This window comes from Balaenoptera acutorostrata, chromosome 15 (genome assembly GCF_949987535.1).
Source record: "Balaenoptera acutorostrata chromosome 15, mBalAcu1.1, whole genome shotgun sequence".
Classification (NCBI taxonomy): Eukaryota; Metazoa; Chordata; class Mammalia; order Artiodactyla; family Balaenopteridae; genus Balaenoptera; species Balaenoptera acutorostrata.
The window spans coordinates 64,961,617-64,981,222 of record NC_080078.1 but is presented as its reverse complement, the minus strand read 5'-3'; the positions used below and the strand labels follow the sequence as shown (position 1 = coordinate 64,981,222).

Sequence of the window (19,606 nt, the reverse complement as noted above, 5' to 3'; positions counted from 1 at the left end):
TGTTAATGCATGTATGTGGAACGTAGAAAAATGGTACAGATGAGCCAGTTTGCAGGGCAGAAGTTGAGACACAGATGTAGAGAATGGACATATGGACACCAAGGGGGGAAAACTGCGATGAGGTGGGGATGGTGATGTGCTGAATTGGGCGATTGGGATTGACATGTATACACTGATGTGTATAAAACTGATGCCTAATAAGAACCTGCAGTATAAAAAAACAAACAAAACAACTAATACTAAACTTTCATTGGGTTATTTGTATGGAAATATGTTAATATAAATGTTTCAGACATTACATGAAATTTCTAAAAATCTTATATTTGCATTTGTATGGAAATATGTATGGAAATATGTTAATATAAATGTTTCAGACATTACATGAAATTTCTAAAAATCTTATATTTGTATTTGTATGGAAATATGTATGGAAATATGTTAATATAAATGTTTCAGACATTACATGAAATTTCTAAAAATCTTGTATTTGTATGGAAATATGTATGGAAATATGTTAATATAAATGTTTCAGACATTACATGAAATTTCTAAAAATCTTATATTTGTATTTGTATGGAAATATGTATGGAAATATGTTAATATAAATGTTTCAGACATTACATGAAATTTCTAAAAATCTTATATTTGTATTTGTATGGAAATATGTATGGAAATATGTTAATATAAATGTTTCAGACATTACAGGAAACGTCTAAAAATCTTATATGTTCTGGTATAATGTTATAAGTAATAATCCTAGTTATTACTTTAAAATGTATATCTCAGAAATAACTAATTTTCTTGTCAACTGCATTATTATGAACTTTCATCAAATCTTTAACCATGGTCATTTTTAAGTCTTTTGTCATTTACAGACAGTTCTGGGTGTACTCTGATGATTTTGCAAATATGTTCCTATAAAAGAGTTTCATCTTCAAGAAATTCATGGAAAAGACTCTGACAAGTACAGGTTTCTGGTAACTGACTGTACTGCTGAACTGAATGAATAAGCATTTTCAGAACTCTAATGAAAAACTGATGAACTCATAAAAGTGCTAACAAAAGATCAAGATGAAAAAAAAGAAATTAATTACATGGGACTGAGTGAACTGATGAGGATGAGTATAATTTTTGTGACTTTCTGTCTGAATTAAAAAAAAAAAATCCCACAAGGACTCAGAGGCAAAGAATATACAAATCAATTTTCACTGCAAAGTAAAGGAGCTGTTACAGTGGAGGATTACTGGACTGAATGTCAATATTATGACATAGTATAAGTGTGTTTCATGTTTGGTAATTGCAATCATTGTTGCTTTTGTTGTGGTCATCCATGTACAATGCTTGGTGTCAGTCTATCTCTTGTAAAAATAAAATACAGTGTGTGTGTGTGTGGAACAAAAAAAAAAAAAAAAAAAAAAGAATCCACCTGCCAATGGAGGGGACATGGGTTTGAACCCTGGTCCAGGAAGATTCCACATGCCGTGGAGCAGCTAAGCTTGTGCGCCGCAACTACTGAGCCTGTGCTCTAGAGCCCACGGGCCACAACTACGAGCCCGAGTGCCACAACTACTGAAGCCTGCGTGCCTAGAGCCCGTGCTCCGCAACAAGAGAAGCTACTGCAATGAGAAGCCCGCGCACCGCAACGACAGTAGCTCCCGCTCGCCGCAACTAGAGAAAGCCCACGTGTAGCAACGAAGACCCAACGCAGCCAAAAATAAATATATAAATAAATACAAAAAAAAAAAAAAAAAAAAAAGTCTGCAGTGCCTTTTAGCCACTGCTCTCTGTTTGGCTTCTTACAGTTACCATTTTTACAAATTGGCAAATGACTCAAAGAGAAAAGCCAAATAAAATGTCAGACTCAAAAAAAAAAAAAAAAAAAAAAAAAAAAAAAAAAAAAAAGAAAGAAAGGTCCAGAGAGCTTTGAGGCACTGTGTTAGGAGGGCAGATTCTGCTGAGGGTGGGCATGAGACCCCAAAAGAGAGAAAGAAACTGATGAAAAGGACCTGGAGAAGCCCCGGTCATAAATTTGGCTCGCTTCTCAAGATTGGGTCTGAAGAAAGGCACTTCAGGGACTGAGCTCAACATTCTGAGGGATCCTTTATTCAGCCTCATCTATGACATGTGGGGAAAACATTAGAAAGACAAGGCCAACTGAGCATGAGGAATTCACTAACTTCTGAAGCTGTTTTTTCTTGCTCTCTGTCTTTGGTTAACCGAGTTACCAAACTAGGATAGCTTTGCATAGCAGTTCAGCCCGGATTCTGAACCTCTGGGACTGTTGCTTGGACAACTATAAATATCTCTTAATTGATATCCTGTCTCCACTCTTGTCCTGTTCCATCCATTTCCAAAATAGTAGAGTGATTTTCTTGCGGGGGGAGGTGGAATTAAAATCACATATCACCCCCTGCTTAAAAACTTTAATAGTTTCCCATTGTTCTTGAAATAAGATCACGATTTCTTGTAAGGCCCTGTTGTTACTCTCTCTGACCTCATCTGATAGACTCTCCCTCTCAATCACTAGATTCTAGACATATTGTACTCCTTTCTGTTCCTAAAATATGCTAACTCTTTTCTACCTTGCCCCTAATGTTCATTCCCTGGCCTTGAACTTGATTCTTTTAGTTCTTCCCATGGCTGGATCATTGGCAACCTCTGGATCTTTGTACAAATATTACCTCCTCCATAGAAACGTCCTCCCCCAGTATTTATCTATCCCATCATCCTATTTCTTTCATAGCTCTTATCACAGTTAACAATTATCTGTGTTTATCTTTGTATTGGCTTTCCTTCTCTTGTAGAATTTAAACTTTCTGAGGGCAGGGACCTTGCTATCATATTCATTTTGCTACTCCCACTACCCAGAGGTACCTGGCACAAAGCAAGGCACTCAATAAATATTTGGTGAATGAATGAATGAATGAATAGAAAAGAAAACCAGCAACAGAAAATCCTCAGATTTGTTGGTCCCTTTGGGACAACAGGACAGGTGACAAGTCAGATTTGATGGTGACTTAATGTCTTTTCCTTGGCCTTTGTTCTGTCATACTGGGGCTTGGACAACCCTGAAATTTCATTAGCATCCCTTATCTGAGTGCTAGGATATGCTCAGGACTCTGGCTTTTCTTAATATCTTTTATCTTGTATTTGATCGAGAAAGGTAAAAGATATAACCTAATTTGTGGATAAAAGGGACTGGTAAGGGGGCCTGAGACGGGGATATAAGAACCATAGGGTTTTAGAACTGGAAGAGAACTTATGGATCATCTTATCCAGGAAACTTAAACCTGGCTATGCATTAGAGTCGTCAGGGGAACATTTTGCCCTTATGCTAACAGTACTTTGTTAAGATATCATTTACATACAGTAAAATGCACCAATTTTAAGTATCCAGCTTGATGAATTTTAACTTTACAAACCTGTGTAACCACCACTCAGCTCAAGGTATAGAACATTTCTTCCACTCCTGAAAGTTCCCTTGTGCCTCTTTCCAGGCAATACCCATTTTTACCTGTCAGAGGTGACGTCTATTCTGACTCCTACCACCGTAGATCAATTTTGCTGGTTTCTGTACTCATATAAATGGAATCATACTGAATGAAATCATTTGCATCTGACTTCCTTTGCTCAACATGATGTTTTTGAGGTTTCATCCATCTTGTTGCATGCATAAGTAGTTTGTTCTTTTTTTAATAGCTGATTAGTATTCCACTGTAAACATACCACATTTGTTCATCCCTTTTCTTGCGGAGTTTTACCAAATATAAACCCCAAAGCCTGCCCTAGGCCCACTGAATCTGAATTTCCAGGGATGGAGCCTGGGAGACATACTTTCAATAAGCTTCCAGGCAATTGTGATATACAGCCATGTGTGAGAAACACTGATTTTGTCCATTCACTCTGGTTCTACAGATAAGGAAACTGAGGCTCCAAGGAGGAAAGGGGTTTCCCAAGGAGACACTTGAATCAGTAAGAGTCAAGACTAGAATCTCTTCCACTGTGCTACTCTTTTCATTGTAAGACAACTCAAACTGCTAATTACTGACAAGGGCAGAGACATGAATCATAATAGCTTCTATTTATTGAGTACCTGCTATATGCCAGGCTCTGCTCTAGGCACATTATGTACATTTAATCCTTTTAATAATCTATATATCACAGCTGAGGAAACTGAAACCCAGAGCAGCCCAAGGGACAGAGGTAGTAAGTGACAGAGAGAGCAGTCAATCCCAAGTCTTCCGGACTCCAGAGCCACACAAGAAGGTTGGTACCTTTGCCTGAAGTAGAAAAAGGAGGAAAATTGCAAACTTCTTGGTTTGGTGGTCTGCCATCCTGGCCCAGTCCAGCTTGCTACAGTAGAAATAAAAACAAAACAGTATTTACCCCATTTCTCAAACCCTGGTTTTAGAATTCCTTCAGTTCTACACACTCAGTGTCTATCAGTGAGAGTTGTTGACTGTCAGATGGACTAAAAATGTGCCAGCTAAAGGAAGGGTGATGTGTTTGCTTAATCACTAGCTCTTCCTCCTCTACTGTCCCTAGGGATGGGGATTGCAAATGCTGCCAGTGGGTCTGTCAGGGATATTGTCCACAACTGGAAAGTAAGTTTCCCAAAGTGGAGAGGGCCTTGACTCTTTCATCAGAGAGTAAACAGACCCTAGCAAGCAGAGACTGGAATGAGTCAGAGATACATCTGCTAGTTGAGATGCTGAATCTGGAGTCCTGAGAGTCTGGCACGCTCGGTTTTGGGTTTTTTTTAATTTAAATTAATTAATTAATTATTTATTTTTGGCTGCATTGGGTCTTCGTTGCTGCGCACAGGCTTTCTCTAGCTGTGGTGAGCGGGGGCTACTCTTCATTGTGGTGCGCAGGCTTCTCATTGTGGTGGCTTCTCTTTTTGTGCAGCACAGGCTCTAGGCATGTGGGCTCAGTAGTTGTGGCTCACGGGCTCTAGAGCACAGGCTCAGTAGTTGTGGCACACAGGCTTAGTTGCTCCACAGCATGTGGGATCTTCCCGGACCAGGGATCGAACCTGTGTCCCCTGCACTGGCAGGTGGATTCTTAACCACTGTGCCACCAGGGAAGTCTGGCACACTCTGTTTTTTGATAATGAGGAAATCTGGGAAGTGTAAGGGATGGCTGGCTGAGGAAAGTGGAGACCTCTCTTTTGTGGCTGGTGGGGTTGGGGGAAGTAGGATGGGAATGGATGGGAGGAAGAGAAGAAAGCTTGTGGATACTGACAAAGACTCTCTCCCTGACCAAACTTTAGTTAGGCTCCTCTGAGTCCTCTTCTTAACTAGGCCTTGACTTTGGCCCTCCATTCTGTCTTTGGCTTGCATAGCTCAGGTTTAGCAAGAATGCTGTCAATTTAGTGAGAATCCTCCCACCCTTGATATCTGATCACTCAATATCTAATCAAGTTTCTCATCCCCCACCTTTGACGTATAAACCTGACTTTAGGGAGAATCCTGTTAGGTCAGTTTAGCAAGGATCTCCTTACCCTTGATGTCTCCTCTTAGTAATTTTCCATCCTCTGACCCTCTTACTCTAATCATTGGCTAAAAATTCCCAACTGTCTTTGTTGTATTCTGAGTTGAGCCTGATCTTCCTTTCCTATTGCAATATCCCTATCGCAGTAGTCTTGAATAAAGTCTTCCTTACCATTTTAACAAATATCAGAATAACTTTTTTATACGATACCAAAACAATTTGATCTCTTGGGCTATATCTATACACACAGACTGATTTGACTGTTGTGACTGAATTGACTAGTGTAATTCTTATGCCTAACAGATGACAAATTGAATAATATTCTAATGGGTGGTTTGGGTCTTATATGGACAGCCTGCTTCAGGACTCTTCTTCTGAGACCAAGAACCATGTGGTAGGCCCAGGCTCTGCCTAAGGGGCTCTGAGTTAGTATTCGAGAGAAGGCCTGATGCTGTGTTCTTCCTCAAGAAGCAAAAGGACACAAATCATCCAGGTAGCTGCATGTCAGTGTGAAATCTGTCTCCCTGTTCTACTGAAACAGGTGTCAAGAGTCCTGGCTTCCCAGATATGCCTTCCCAAAGTATATAAGGAATACAATGCTGGTAGGAGCTGCTAAAATGATTAACCTCCTGACATCATTCCCTTCGGACTGATTTAGTGCTTATCACTCAACAAAGACCTTAGTGGGGACTTTATTGATTTTGGTTTTACTCTTCAGAAATTACTTCTCTCACTTTTCTTTGCCCCAGTCATCATGCTGTCTTATGGTTTTCTGAATTCCTTTTACTTGGGATGTATTCTGAACTTATTAAGCATGGCCTGAAGCTGGGTGGATGGTCTGCTACAGCTCTCAACAACTTTCCAGCAGAAGGAAGGGAAGAGGCTTTGATGTCAGAGAAATTTTCTGCAGAAAAGGATCAAGGCAGACCAAAGGAAATACAGCTGAGCAAACCTTAAAACGATGTATGAATTAGACAAACTTTGTGTTTAGACAAAGTAGAAAAGGTTTTGAGACAGACACATGTGAAAGTGTTTTATGGAATGGGTGATGATCTCTTTTTTTTTTGGCTGCGCTGGGTCTTTGTTGTGGCATGTAGGCTTCTCTAGTTGTGGCATGCAGGTTCCAGAGTGCGCGGACTCAGTAGTTGTGGTGCGCAGGCTCTCTAGCTGCAGCACGCATGGGCTTAGTTGCCCTGTGGCACATGGGATCTTAGTTCCCCAACCAGGAATCGAACCTGCATCCTCTGCATTGGAAGGCGGATTCTTTTTTTTTTTTAGAAGGCAGATTCTTAACCACTGGACCACAAGGGAAGTCCATGGGTCAAGATCTCTTGATCCCACAAAGGCTCCCAAAATAGCCAAAGAAAACCCAAAGTGACTCCAATGTTGCATCTCTTAAGCCTCCTAGAGCCTCTCCAATGGAAATGGCAGAACAAATGTCCAGTGTTGCTGAAGCAGAACAAACGAATCCACAATTGAAAATATTAACCCAAGCTTTCCTCTAAGGGGCATTAAAATGTGCTGAAATGGGCATCCACTCTGAAAAACCAAACACTTAGAAAGGAAAAGGAAATTTGCAATAAATGGAAGTTTGGTTGTCTGTTTTTTGCTCTAATAAATATGAAATGAACCAATTCTTCACATGCAGGCTGATCCTAAATCCCAAATTCTACTCTATGAGAGTCATTAGAAATCTGATACTACAAGTGACTTTTATTTGTTTATTTATGCATTGGGTCTTTGTTGCTGCGCAAGGGCTTTCTCTAGTTGAGGTGAGCAGGGGCTACTCTTCATTGCGGTGCGCAGGCTTCTCATTGCGGTGGCTTCTTATGTTGCGGAGCACGGGCTCTAGGCGCGCAGGCTTCAGTAGTTGTGGTGCGTGGGCTCTAGAGTGCAGGCTCAGTAGTTGTGGCACATGGGCTTAGTTGGTCCACGGCATGTGGGATCTTCCCAGACCAGGGCTTGGATCCGTGTCCCCTGCATTGGCTGGCGGATTCTTAACCACTGCACCACTAGGGAAGTCCCTACAAGTGACTTTCTGAAGACATTTAAAGAAGTGCTAAAATATGATTCCAGAGTCAGTGCTGAGATTTTAAAGTATCTCTTTCTATGGAATTTTTTTCTTTTACTGCTAGAAAATAGAAAAAGCAGGGTAAAGAGAAATAAGAAGCTACTAGTTAGCGAAAGGTAGATTGCTTTCTTTATGCTAAACTCCTAACTACTCTGACCCACAAAAGTGAAACAAATAAATCTGTTTAGCTTTCCTGAAAATGAAGAAATGAGGGATGACCAACAAGTTCTTTATACTTTCCAAAGTCGCAGTGGCTTCGCTCACTCTGAAAGCATATTTAAGCTGCCAACTAGACTCACATGCTTCCCCTCAAAAAATGAAGGCCAAAGGAACTTTCTCACCTTGCAACAGAGGAGGCTTGGGGCTTGCTTGTCTGTAATTTCAAGGACAAGAATAAGAAAACAGACAACCATACTACAAAAATAATTTTAAACTTCACTCCATCTCATTGGCAGGAAGATTCTCACTGATCCACAATGAAAAGAAGAAGTGTTTCATCATCAGAAAAGTAGTAGTAAACAGAGCAGGTTTTACAAAAGAAGTGAAAGTAAAGGGTAGCATTTATTTTACGTAGGGGATGTCTAGCAACCCAGGTTATTTGAAGAACCCAGAGGAGGAGATAGGATTTCTGTAGGCAGCAGAAGAAAAGAAAAAAATTTTCTCCTACTTACAGTGCCCTTTATCAGCCTCTCTAAGGGAAGCCAGAGCTGAGCGTCTTCCCTGTCCTTACACAGCAGAGGCAAGATGTGTTGCTGTGAGATTTTTAAAAGACCCCGGGAACTCCCAGTAGCTGGCTTCCCCATCTCATCTCTTTGCTTTCAGCCAAGCAAAGACTGCCTTCATACTCATTCTGGTGGCCACAAGCCTTGTGGTCTAGTCTCCCTATTCTTCTCCCCAGTCTTTGGAATTAGAATTGGTGTTGACACTGAGGTTGCAAGGGGTTGGAAAGGAAGTGGGTGCACTGAGGATACTCATGAACAGGATTTAATGAGACTTTAGTTCAGAATGGATCCCAGGAGAGAGAATGAAACTTTGCCCTAATGAGTTAACCTGGAAAAACAAATCCTGCCAAAGAAGGGTTTAATTCAGCTTCTTTCAGAAGTTCTGGGTGGACTAAGGAGTACTCGGTGGAGAAGCTAAACTCTAGGTGGGCAGATTGCTGAGGCCCAGCCTGCCTTATTAGTAAAATCTCTCTGGGAACTTTCAATATTGGTCTCATGATTTTCAAATTTCTACGTAAATTTTCAACAGTTGAAGGGCTGCCCTTCTGCTGACACAGTAAGTTATTAGGCTGTGGCGCTCCTCTTCTCACTCACTTGGGTTTTATTTGAATAAAGTAGAATTTACAAGATCACAATTTATGACCCCTGGGTGATGTGAAGCTTTGAGACTCTTTAGAGCGGAGCAACTTAATACAGGGCTATGCAGCAAGCATTGTTTGTTTTAGTGGGGATGGTGGTGGAAGAATGTGATAGGTAGTGGCATGGTCCTACATTGATTTATCCTTATTTCTAGGGACAAACTTATTTCTGGTGGTTTATGGAGACGGGGCAATTGGAAAGAGAAGTGAATAAGAAGTCAGAAGATCTGGATTCCTGTTCAGGTTTTGTTTCTTTCTTTCTGTGATCTTGGCAAGTCACATAAACTGTCTAAACCCACTATCTCACCTACCTACCATCCTGGGCTGAAAAGAAGATCAAATGAAATCATGTAGGCACCTTGAAAACTGTGAAGCACTCCACAAATGTGAATGTTTTCTAAATTTTAATTCATCGTATGACCCACCAAGTAAGCTCTTCAGATAAATCAAGAGTTCGAATATGGAATTGGGAGGAGGCAACATCCTGAATCTGATGGATTTTAGGTGATGGGAATAGAAGGCTATGAAAGATAGAGCTAAGTGGGAAAAAAAAGAAGAAAAAGGAGGGAAAGAAAGTAGAAAAGACATAAAATTCCTGAGAAAGGCTTGGCTCTGATGCTGATTGGGCCTTATGACTCTAAAATATAATCCTATTCAAGTATGGAGCAATGGAATATAAATGAGTAATGAACATTATTATTTCCTTAAAAGTAATTAGCCAAAAGGACAAATACAAGTTGTCCAGCAGGCAAAATCATGAGCCTTTGGGGGTAAATCAGGAGGTAAAACAGATTGTTTGAGAATGGCAGGATGTGGGAAAGGATGGTGGTGTGGGTGAAAAGTGCTCTGAAGTCTGGGGACTTGGTTCCTGCCACTGACTCACAGTAGGCCCTTGAACAAATTACTATCTGGCTGGTTCCCTAATCTATACAGACTGACCTCAAATCCTAAATGAGAGAATTAGACTAAGTGATCTATTAAAAAAATTCCATCTTTGTTACTTTTATGTGACTTTGGACAAGTCACATAAACTGTGATATTCACCCATGTGCTCACCACAGATGTTAATGTTGTCCCCATATTTGCTTCAAAGTTTTAAACAAAGAAATAGAATGCTATAAATATAGCTCCCCACTCATTTCTCCTCCTTCTCCCAGAGGTAAACACTATCCTGAGTTGGCAAGTACCACTCCCATGAATATTTTTATGCTTCTAGGTATATGATTTTGTAAAAACAACATAGAAATGTTTTGAGAGTTTTAAACATTTATGTAAATGGTTACATACTATATGTTTCCTGCTACATCTTGTTTTTCAGCAATATCATACTATGGAGAAGTAGTATAGCCTGGTAGTCAAGCTCTAAGATTCCAGGGCAGATAGCCTGGGCTCATATCCTATCTCTACCATTACTAACTGCATGATCTTGGGTAAATTGCTTAACCTCTCTGAACCTCAGTTTCCCCATATGTTAAATAGGGATAGTAACATAGAGCTTCTGTGAGAATTAAATAAGTTAAAACATGTAAAGCCCTTAGAATAATGCCTGCACATAGTAACCACTATATGCTTGCTACTATTATTTGAGATTTATCTATGTGGATACTTAAAGATTTAGTTTGAGATTTATCTATGTAAATAATTAAATCTTTATAAGTATAGATAATTAACTACTATACTACAGTTTTAACTCTAAAATAGTATTTCCTAGAGGGGGCAGGTAGGTCAGGGGCTATCCTGGATTATAATCTCCTTGTGCACAGGTGTGAGCATTTCTCAAGGGGACTTAGATGATCTCATTTAGGTCTGATCCAGCTCTAAAATGTTATGATCAAATGAGACCCTGTTATGATCTAATAGGATCAGACTCATTTCTATCTTTCTAGACCTCCTGGATATGGTCATTTATCAACTAATTATCCATCATTTACTTATTTTAGCTGAAAACCAAGAGAAGAATAAATAGCTAATTTCCTTAGTACTGTTCTGTTTGCGTTTGAATTGTCAAGGTCTTATAAATATCTTCTAATGCATTCCAAGTGTAGATAATTAAGCTCTCTTTCCAAGAAAATTGACATTTCTGTTAGTTTTGAAGACCCTCATGGTTTTCCCACATTGAGTAGAGTTGAGTTGGGCATCTCTCAAGAGCCCATTGGCTGGTTTTCACAGAAGGGCTATAATATAGGTGACCAGATGACTTCTAATAAGTGTGGGATTTGGGAAGTTCTCCAAGGTCAAGGGGCATGTCACAGGGTTGACATGATCTGGTGAGAAGGTGCTTGTGAACTCTTTCTAAAAACTCTGAAATGCTGACCTAGTACATGGTATTTCCAGGAAAGAATCTGAATAGGCCACTGGGCTGCCTCATTCAGGTTGCAGTTCCCTGTGTGGGGTGAGCTAGGCATGGGCCATGTGGCCTGCCTGCAGTGGTGATGGCGCCCTTTCTGCACCATATCTGGAACTTATTGGAATAGTTTTTCTGGGGCAGAACTGCCTCTAAGGGCCGTACTCATCTCTGCTGATTGGAAGAAAGTGGCTTTGAGAGGTGAGGCCTGAACCATCCTTTCAGAGACAAGAGCCTAGCTCCCTCTGGTGCTATTTAAGAGGCCCCAAACACTTCTATCCCAAAATATCTTCCTTAATGAAATTTTACTTCTATCTGGAATTAGCACCACTCTTTAAGGGTCTTCCAGAGACTGTAAAATTATTACCTTGAATTTCAGCTGAATAATGCCCTTGCTTGCTTTCATGGTTTACCACATCAGTATGAATCTCTAAACAATAAACAGTTTAATTTAGCCTGTTTTTGAACTTTATCTAAATGGAGTCCCATAACTTTATCTTATGGGACTTGTTTCTTTTGTTTTACCTGTTGATATGTGAATTTGTGGTTTAGTTACTTTTACTGCTGTATGGTATTCAATTGTGTGAATATCCCACAATTTATTTATCCATATTTTAGTAGGATGATCAGGTGAGTTGCTCCCAGTGTGGGCGATTAATAACAGTGCTGCTCTGTATATTCTTTTTTTTTTTTTCTTTTTTGCTCTGAATATTCTCCTGGGCATACATACAGTGGTTACTCCATATGCTTACTTAGGAATGGAATTGATGGCATTAAAGTTATATGCATGTTCAACTTAATTAGGTAGTGCCAAACTGTTTTCCACCTTCATTTTACCAATTTAACACTTCTGTCAGGAGTAGATATGAATTGTTCTTGCCCCATTATGTCACCAATATTTGTTTACTTTTTGACTTTAAAAAATTTTGCCCATCGTGTATAAAACAGTATTTCATTATGGTGTTAACTTGCATTTTCTTGATTACCAAGAGATGGAGCATTCCCTTCATATTTTTATGGGCATTTGAATTTTCTTTTTTGTGAAATTCCAGTTCATGTCTCCTCCCCATTTTCCCATTGATTGTCTTTTTTCTTATTGATTCATAAATATCTTGTGTACTAATCCTTTGTTGGTTATATGTATTGCAAATATTTTCTCCCAGTTTGTGGCTTGCCCTTGTACTCTTTTTATGGTATTTTGGATGAATCAAAATTCTTAATTTTAATGTAGTCAAATTTATTTTTCTTTCTGTATGTTTAAGAAATCTTTTCCTATCCCATGGTCATAAAGATATATTTCTATATTGTTTTCTAAAAGTTTTATAGGTTTACCTTTCACATTAAAATCTCTTTAACTTTTTATAGTGTATAATTTCAAATATATATAAAATAGAGAAAATAGTATATTAAACCCCTTTATTCCCTTTACCCAGCATCAAAAATGTTCAAATCAGGGAGTTCCCTGGTGGTCCAGTGGCTAAGACTCCATGCTCCCAATGCAGGGGGCCCAGGCTCGATCCCTAGTCAGGGAATTATATCCTGCATACCGCAACTAAGAGCCTGCATGCTGCAACTAAGATTCCCGCATGCCATAACAAAAGATACCGCATGCTGCAACAAAAGATTCCACATGCCGCAACTAAAGATCCCACATACTGCAACTAAAAAAAAGATCCCGCATGCCGCAACTAAGACCCAGTACAGCCAAATAAATAAATAAATAAATAAATATTAAATTAAAAAGTTCATATCAGGGCCAATCTTGTTTTATCTATACTCCCATCCACTACAGCCTCTAGAACATAATATTTCACCTATTAATATTGTAGAATATATTTCTAAACTATAAGAATTACTTTAAAACGTAACTATGATACTAATATCATACCTAAAATATTAAAAATTTCTTAATATCATCAAATATCTATTGAGTTCCTCATATTTAAATCTTTAGTAAACCTAGAATTCATTTTTGTATATGACATAAAGTAGGAATCCAATATAATTTTTTCCTATACATAACAACTGTCCCAGCACAATTTATTAAAAAGTTTATCTTTTTCCTTCCTTTCTGTAATGCTACCTCTGTCATAAATAAAGTTTCCACATATGCTTGAGTTTGTTTCTGGGATTTCTTTTCTGTTTCATTGGTGTATTTGTTTTAAGATACTGTCTTAATTATTATAGCATTATAAATCTTGATATTTGGTAGGGGAAGTTCTTTGACTTTTTCTTTATCAGGAATGTCTTGGCTATTCCTGGTCCTTTGCTCTTCCATATAAAAATTATAGAAACATCTTGTCAAATTTTACACACAGAAAAACTGTTAGGATTTTTATCAAAATTGCATTAAATGTATAAGTCAATATGAGGAGATGTCACCTTTACAGTATCTTTTTATGTGAACCTATCTCTCCATATATTTAGGTACTCTTCACTGTATTTCAATACAGTTTTAAAATTTTCTCCATAGGGCTTCCACAACTTTTGTTAGATTTATTCCTAGGTATTTTAAATTTTTGTTATGATTGTAAATGGTCTCTTTATATAAATTTATTTACTAATTGTTGCAATTGACTTTTATAACATGATTTTTACCCATAACTCTTGCTAAATTCTTTTAATTCTAATAATTCACCTAGAGATTCTTCTGGATTTTCTGCAGAGTTGAACATATACCCACAAATAAACACCATTTGCTTTCTCCCTTTCCAATCCTTATACTTTTTTTTTTAAACATCTTTATTGGAGTATAATTGCTTTACATTGTTGTGTTAGTTGCTGCTGTATAACAGTGAATCAGCTATACATATACATATATCCCCGTATCACCTCCCTCTTGCATCTCCCTCCCACCCTCCCTACCCACCCCTCTAGGTGGTCACAAAGCACGAGCTGATCTCCCTGTGCTATGCAAGTGTTTCCCACTAGCTATCAATTTTACATTTGGTAGTGTATATATGTCAATGCCACTCTCTCACTTCGTCTCAGCTTACCCTTCCCCCTCCCCATGTCCTCAGGTCCATTCTCTACATCTGTGTCTTTCCAATCTGTATACTTTTTATTTCTTATTCTTATATTATTGTATTGGCTAGGGTCTTCAGTATAATGTTGAATAACATGAAGCATTCTTGCTAATCTTTCAACAAAGGGGATACTTTAACATTTCACAATTACTTGTGGTAATAGAGATGCCCTTCATTAGATTAAGAGTTTCCTTTCTGTTGCCTTTTATTTTATTTTTTTGGCTGTGCAGTTCGGCACGCAGGATCTTAGTTCTGGGACCAGGGACCAAACCCATGCCCCGTGCAGTGGAAGCACAGGGTCTTAACCACTGGACGGCCAGGGAAGTCCCATGCCTTTTTAATTTTATTTTATTTTAATTTAAATAATTTATTATTCATTTATATTTATTTATTTTTGGCTGTGTCGGGTCTTAGTTGTGGCATGGGGGATCTTCGTTGAGGCATGCGGGATCTTTTGTTGTGGGACGCAGGCTTCTCTCTAGCTGTGGCGTGGAGGTTTTCTCTTCTGTAGTTGTGGCGTGTGGGCTCCAGGGCGCGTGGGCTCTGTAGTTGTGGTGCGCAGGTTCCAGAGCACGTGGGCTCTGTAGTTTGGGCACATGGGCTCTCTCGAGGCACGCAAGCTTAGCAGTTGTGGCACGCGGGCTTAGTTGCCCTGTGGCATGTGGGTTCTTAGTTCCCTGTCCAGGGATCAAACCTGTATCCCCTGCATTGTAAGGCAGATTCTTTACCACTGGACCACCAAGGAATTCCCATGCCTTTTTTATTTTTGAATCATGAACAGATCTTGGATTTTCCTCATCAATTGGTACAATCATATTGTTTTTCTCCTTTAATCTGTTAATGTGGTGAATTAAATTAATTTATTTTTCATTATTAAATCAACTTTGCATTCCTAGTATAAACCCAACTTGGTCATACAGTACTGTTTTTTCCTGTCTTGTTTTCTTTCACTATGCTTGTTTGGTTTTGGTATCAAAGTTATTCTACCTTCATAAGATGAAATGGGAAGTGTCCCTCCTTAAAAATTAAAAAAAAAATTGGAAACTTTGTGTAAGATTGTCTATTCTTTGAAATTTTGGTAGAACTTACTTTCCAGGCTTATCAGAGTGCATCATACAGATTATGGTAAGATTTTAAAATTATGGTCCAATTTCTTTAATGGTCATGGGACAATTCAGATTTTCTATTTCTTCATCAATCAGTTGGAATTTATCTATTTCATATGTTTTCAAATTTGTTGCCTAAAATTGTTTATACTATTGTTTGTATCTATTTAATCTCTTCACCACCTGTCATATCACCTTTTATCATTTATAATGTTGTTTATTTTTACATTTTCTCTTGTTTACTTAATTAATTTTACCAGTGGTATTTCCAAACCACCAAATTTTGGCTTTGTTGATCTTCTTCGGTGGATGTTTGCTTTCTTTTTCATTAATTTCTGCTTTTTTTTTTTTTTTTTTAAAGGATTTTCTTATTTATTTATTTATTTATTTATTTATTTTTGGCTGTGTTGGGTCTTCGGTTCGTGCGAGGGCTTTCTCCAGTTGCGGCAAGCGGGGGCCACTCTTCATCGCGGTGCGGGGACTGCTCTTCATCGCGGTGCGCGGGCCTTTCTCTATCGCGGCCCCTCCCGTCGCGGGGCACAGGCTCCAGACGCGCAGGCTCAGCAATTGTGGCTCACGGGCCCAGCCGCTCCGTGGCATGTGGGATCTTCCCAGACCAGGGCTCGAACCCGTGTCCCCTGCATTAGCAGGCAGATTCTCAACCACTGCGCCACCAGGGAAGCCCAATTTCTGCTTTTTATTTTCTTTTGCTTTCTTTGAGTTTATTCTGCTATTTTTCCTTTAACGTCATACACTGGATGCTTAATTCTTTAATTTTAACACTTTCTTCCTTTTTTTCCTTTAAGGCTATGAATTTCCCTCTAAACAGTGCTTGGTTACATCTCAACCATTTAGATACATAGTAGTTTTACTACTGTTCAGTTATAAGTATTTTCTCATTTCCATTATAATTTTTCTTTTAGACTGTGAATTAAGAAATTAAGTTTTAAAGTTCATAAATATGTGAGGTTTTTCAGTTTTTCTTTTTATTATTGGTTTCTTTTTTAAAATTTATTTATTTATTTTTTGGCTGCATTGGGTCTTCTTTTTTTAAATATCTTTATTGGAGTATAAATGTTTTACAATGTTGTGTTAGTTTCTGCTGTATAACAAAGTGAATAAGCTATATGTATACATGTATCCCCCTAACCCCTCCCTCTTGCGCCTCCCACCCACCCTCCCTATCCCACCCCTTTAGGTGGTCACAAAGCACTGAGCTGATCTCCCTGTGCTATGCAGCTGCTTCCCACTAGCTATCTATTTTACATTTGGTAATGTATATATGTCAGTGCTACTCCCTCACTTTGTCCCAGCTTATCCTTCCCCCTCCCCGTGTCCTCAAGTCCATTCTCTATGTCTGCATCTTTATTCCTGTCCTGCCACTAGGTTCATCAGAACCTTTTTTTTTTTTAGATTCCATATATATGTGTTAGTATATGGTATTTGTTTTTTCTTTCTGACTTACTTCACTCTGAATGACACACTCTAGGTCCATCCACCTCACTACAAATAACTCAATTTCGTTTCTTTTTATGGCTGAGTAATATTCCATTGTATATATGTGCCACATCTTCTTTATCCATTCATCTGTCAATGGACACTTAGGTTGCTTCCATGTCCTGGCTATTGTAAATAGTGCTGCAATGAACACTGTGGTACATGACTCTTTTTGAATTATGGTTTTCTCAGGGTATATGCCCAGTAGTGGGATTGCTGGGTCGTATGGTAGTTCTATTTTTAGTTTTTTAAGGAACCTCCATATTGTTCTCCACAGTGGCTGTATCAATTTACATTCCCACCAACAGTGCAAGAGGGTTCCCTTTTCTTCACAACCTCTCCAGCATTTATTGTTTCTAGATTTTTTTGATGATGGCCATTCTGACAGGTGTGAGGTGATACCTCATTGTGGTTTTGATTTGTATTTCTCTAATGATTAGTGATGTTGAGCATCCTTTCATGTGTTTGTTGGCAATCTGTTTATCTTCTTTGGAGAAATGTCTATTTAGGTCTTCTGCCCATTTTTGGAGTGGGTTGTTTGTTTTTTTGATATTGAGCTGCATGAGCTGCTTGTAAATTTTGGAGGTTAATCCTTTCTCAGGTGCTTCATTTGCAAATATTTTCTCCTATTCTGAGGGTTGTCTTTTCGTCTTGTTTATGGTTTCCTTTGCTGTGCAAAAGCTTTTAAGTTTCATTAGGTTCCTTTTGTTTATTTTTGTTTTTATTTCCATTTCTCTAGGAGGTGGGTCAGAAAGGATCTTGCTGTGATTTATGTCAGAGAGTGTTCTGTCTATGTTTTCCGCTAGGAGTTTTACAGTGTCTGGTCTTACATTTAGGTTTTTAATCCATTTTGAGTTTATTTTTGTGTGTGGTGTTAGGAAGTGTTCTAATTTCATTCTTCTACATGTAGCTGTCCAGTTTTCCCAGCACCACTTATTGAAGAGGCTGTCTTTTCTCTATTGTATATTCTTGCCTCCTTTATCAAAGATAAACTGACCATATGTGTGTGGGTTTAACCCTGGGCTTTCTATCCTGTTCCATTGATCTACATTTCTGTTTTTGCGCCAGTACCATACTGTCTTGATTACTGTAGCTTTGTAGTATAGTCTAAAGTCAGGGAGCCTGATTCCTCCAGCTCCATTTTTCTTTCTCAAGATTGCTTTGACTTTTTGGGGTCTTTTGTGTTTCCATACAAATTGTGAAACTTTTTGTTCTGGTTCTGTGAAAAATGCCATTGGTAGTTTGATAGGGATTGCATTGCTTTGGGTCTTTGTTGCTGTGTGTGGGCTTTCTCTTGTTGTGGGGAGTGGGGCTACTCTTTGTTGCTGTGTGTGGGCTTCTCATTGTGGTGGCTTCTCTTGTTGTGGAGCACGGGGTCTAGGTGTGTGGGCTTCAGTAGTTGCAGCATGCGGGCTCAGTAGTTGCGGCACACAGGCTTCAGTAGTTGGGGTGCACAGGCTCTAGGGCACGCGGGCTTCAGTAGTTGTGGTGTGGGGGCTCAGTAGTTGTGGCTCGCGGGATCTAGATTAAAGGCTCAGTAGTTGTGGTGCACGGGCTTAGTTGCTCTGTGGCATGTGGGATCTCCCTGGACCAGGGCTTGAACCCATGTCCCCTGCATTGGCAGGTGGATTCTTAACCACTGTGCCACCAGGGAACTCCTATTATTGGTTTCTAACCTAATTGCACTGTGGCTTCAGAATATGGTCTGTTTGATACTAATCCTTTAAAAATGTGTCTAGGCTCACCTTATGGCCTAGCATTTGTTCAGTTTTCATAAATATTCCAAGGGTACTTTAAAAATGTTTTCTGTAGTCGTTAGGTGCCATGTTCTTTTTTTCTCAGTTCCAAAGAGTGTCCCCTTGATCTCCAGCAGCTTAGGGATCATTTAAATCACAACAATGGAGAGGCTGTTTTTCCTGATGCCAGGCACTCTTTGGCACTTAACTCTAGACAGAATATTTCCCAAAGATGGCAACAAGCACCCTTTTACCAGACATGTTACAGAGTCAATAAAGTCTCATTCAGACCTCACATTTTCTGCCTTAGCACATATTTACACCATTTTCCTTTCTATGTTACAGATTTCAGACTCTACCTTGCCTCAATCATAGTCTAGTCCTTTCATCACTCCTCAGTGGCTTTGGAGGAAGCAGATTTTCACAAAAACTTTTGTGGTTATTGTTTTTCAAGGAAACAACATGTGATAACTGGCACTGTGCCTAGTATTAGTAGGTGCACAATAATATTTGTTGAATGGAAAAACTAAAACTACAATACAATGTCAAAACTGAATCTCGTTTACTAAAAATTGTAATCAAGGCAGAAGATCTCATTTAAATGCTTAATAATTAGAATATAAATTAATACAAATTTAGAACATAATTCACAAATTGGTTAATTATTCTTTTTCCACTGAGAATATAGACTAGCTATCATTCCATCTTTAGTCATAGAATGCACACATGTGTGACACACAGACACAGGACTAATGAGTGACGGCAGATTAAAATGAATATAGTGAAGGCATATCGTGACCTGGGGTTAGATTCTAAAGTCAGTATAGGGACTTCCCTGGTGGTCCAGTGGTTAAGACTCTGTGCTCCCAATGCAGGGGGCCCAGGTTCGATCCCTGGTCAGGGAACTAGATCCCGCACACTGCAACTAAAAGATCCCGCACGCCACAACAAAGATCCTGCGTGCTGCAACTAA

General features: G+C 39.0%; 1 protein-coding gene and 1 non-coding gene across 2 annotated transcripts in view; one reads left to right on the top strand and one right to left on the bottom strand.

The window, feature by feature from the left end:
- The window catches only part of ASIP (agouti signaling protein), a 110,450-nt gene that overhangs the window by 25,621 nt on the left and 65,223 nt on the right, over window positions 1–19,606 (bottom strand). The window lies entirely within an intron of this gene.
- Window positions 19,466–19,538, top strand: TRNAG-CCC (transfer RNA glycine (anticodon CCC)). Its single transcript has one exon. It is a non-coding gene; the product is annotated as a tRNA-Gly (tRNA).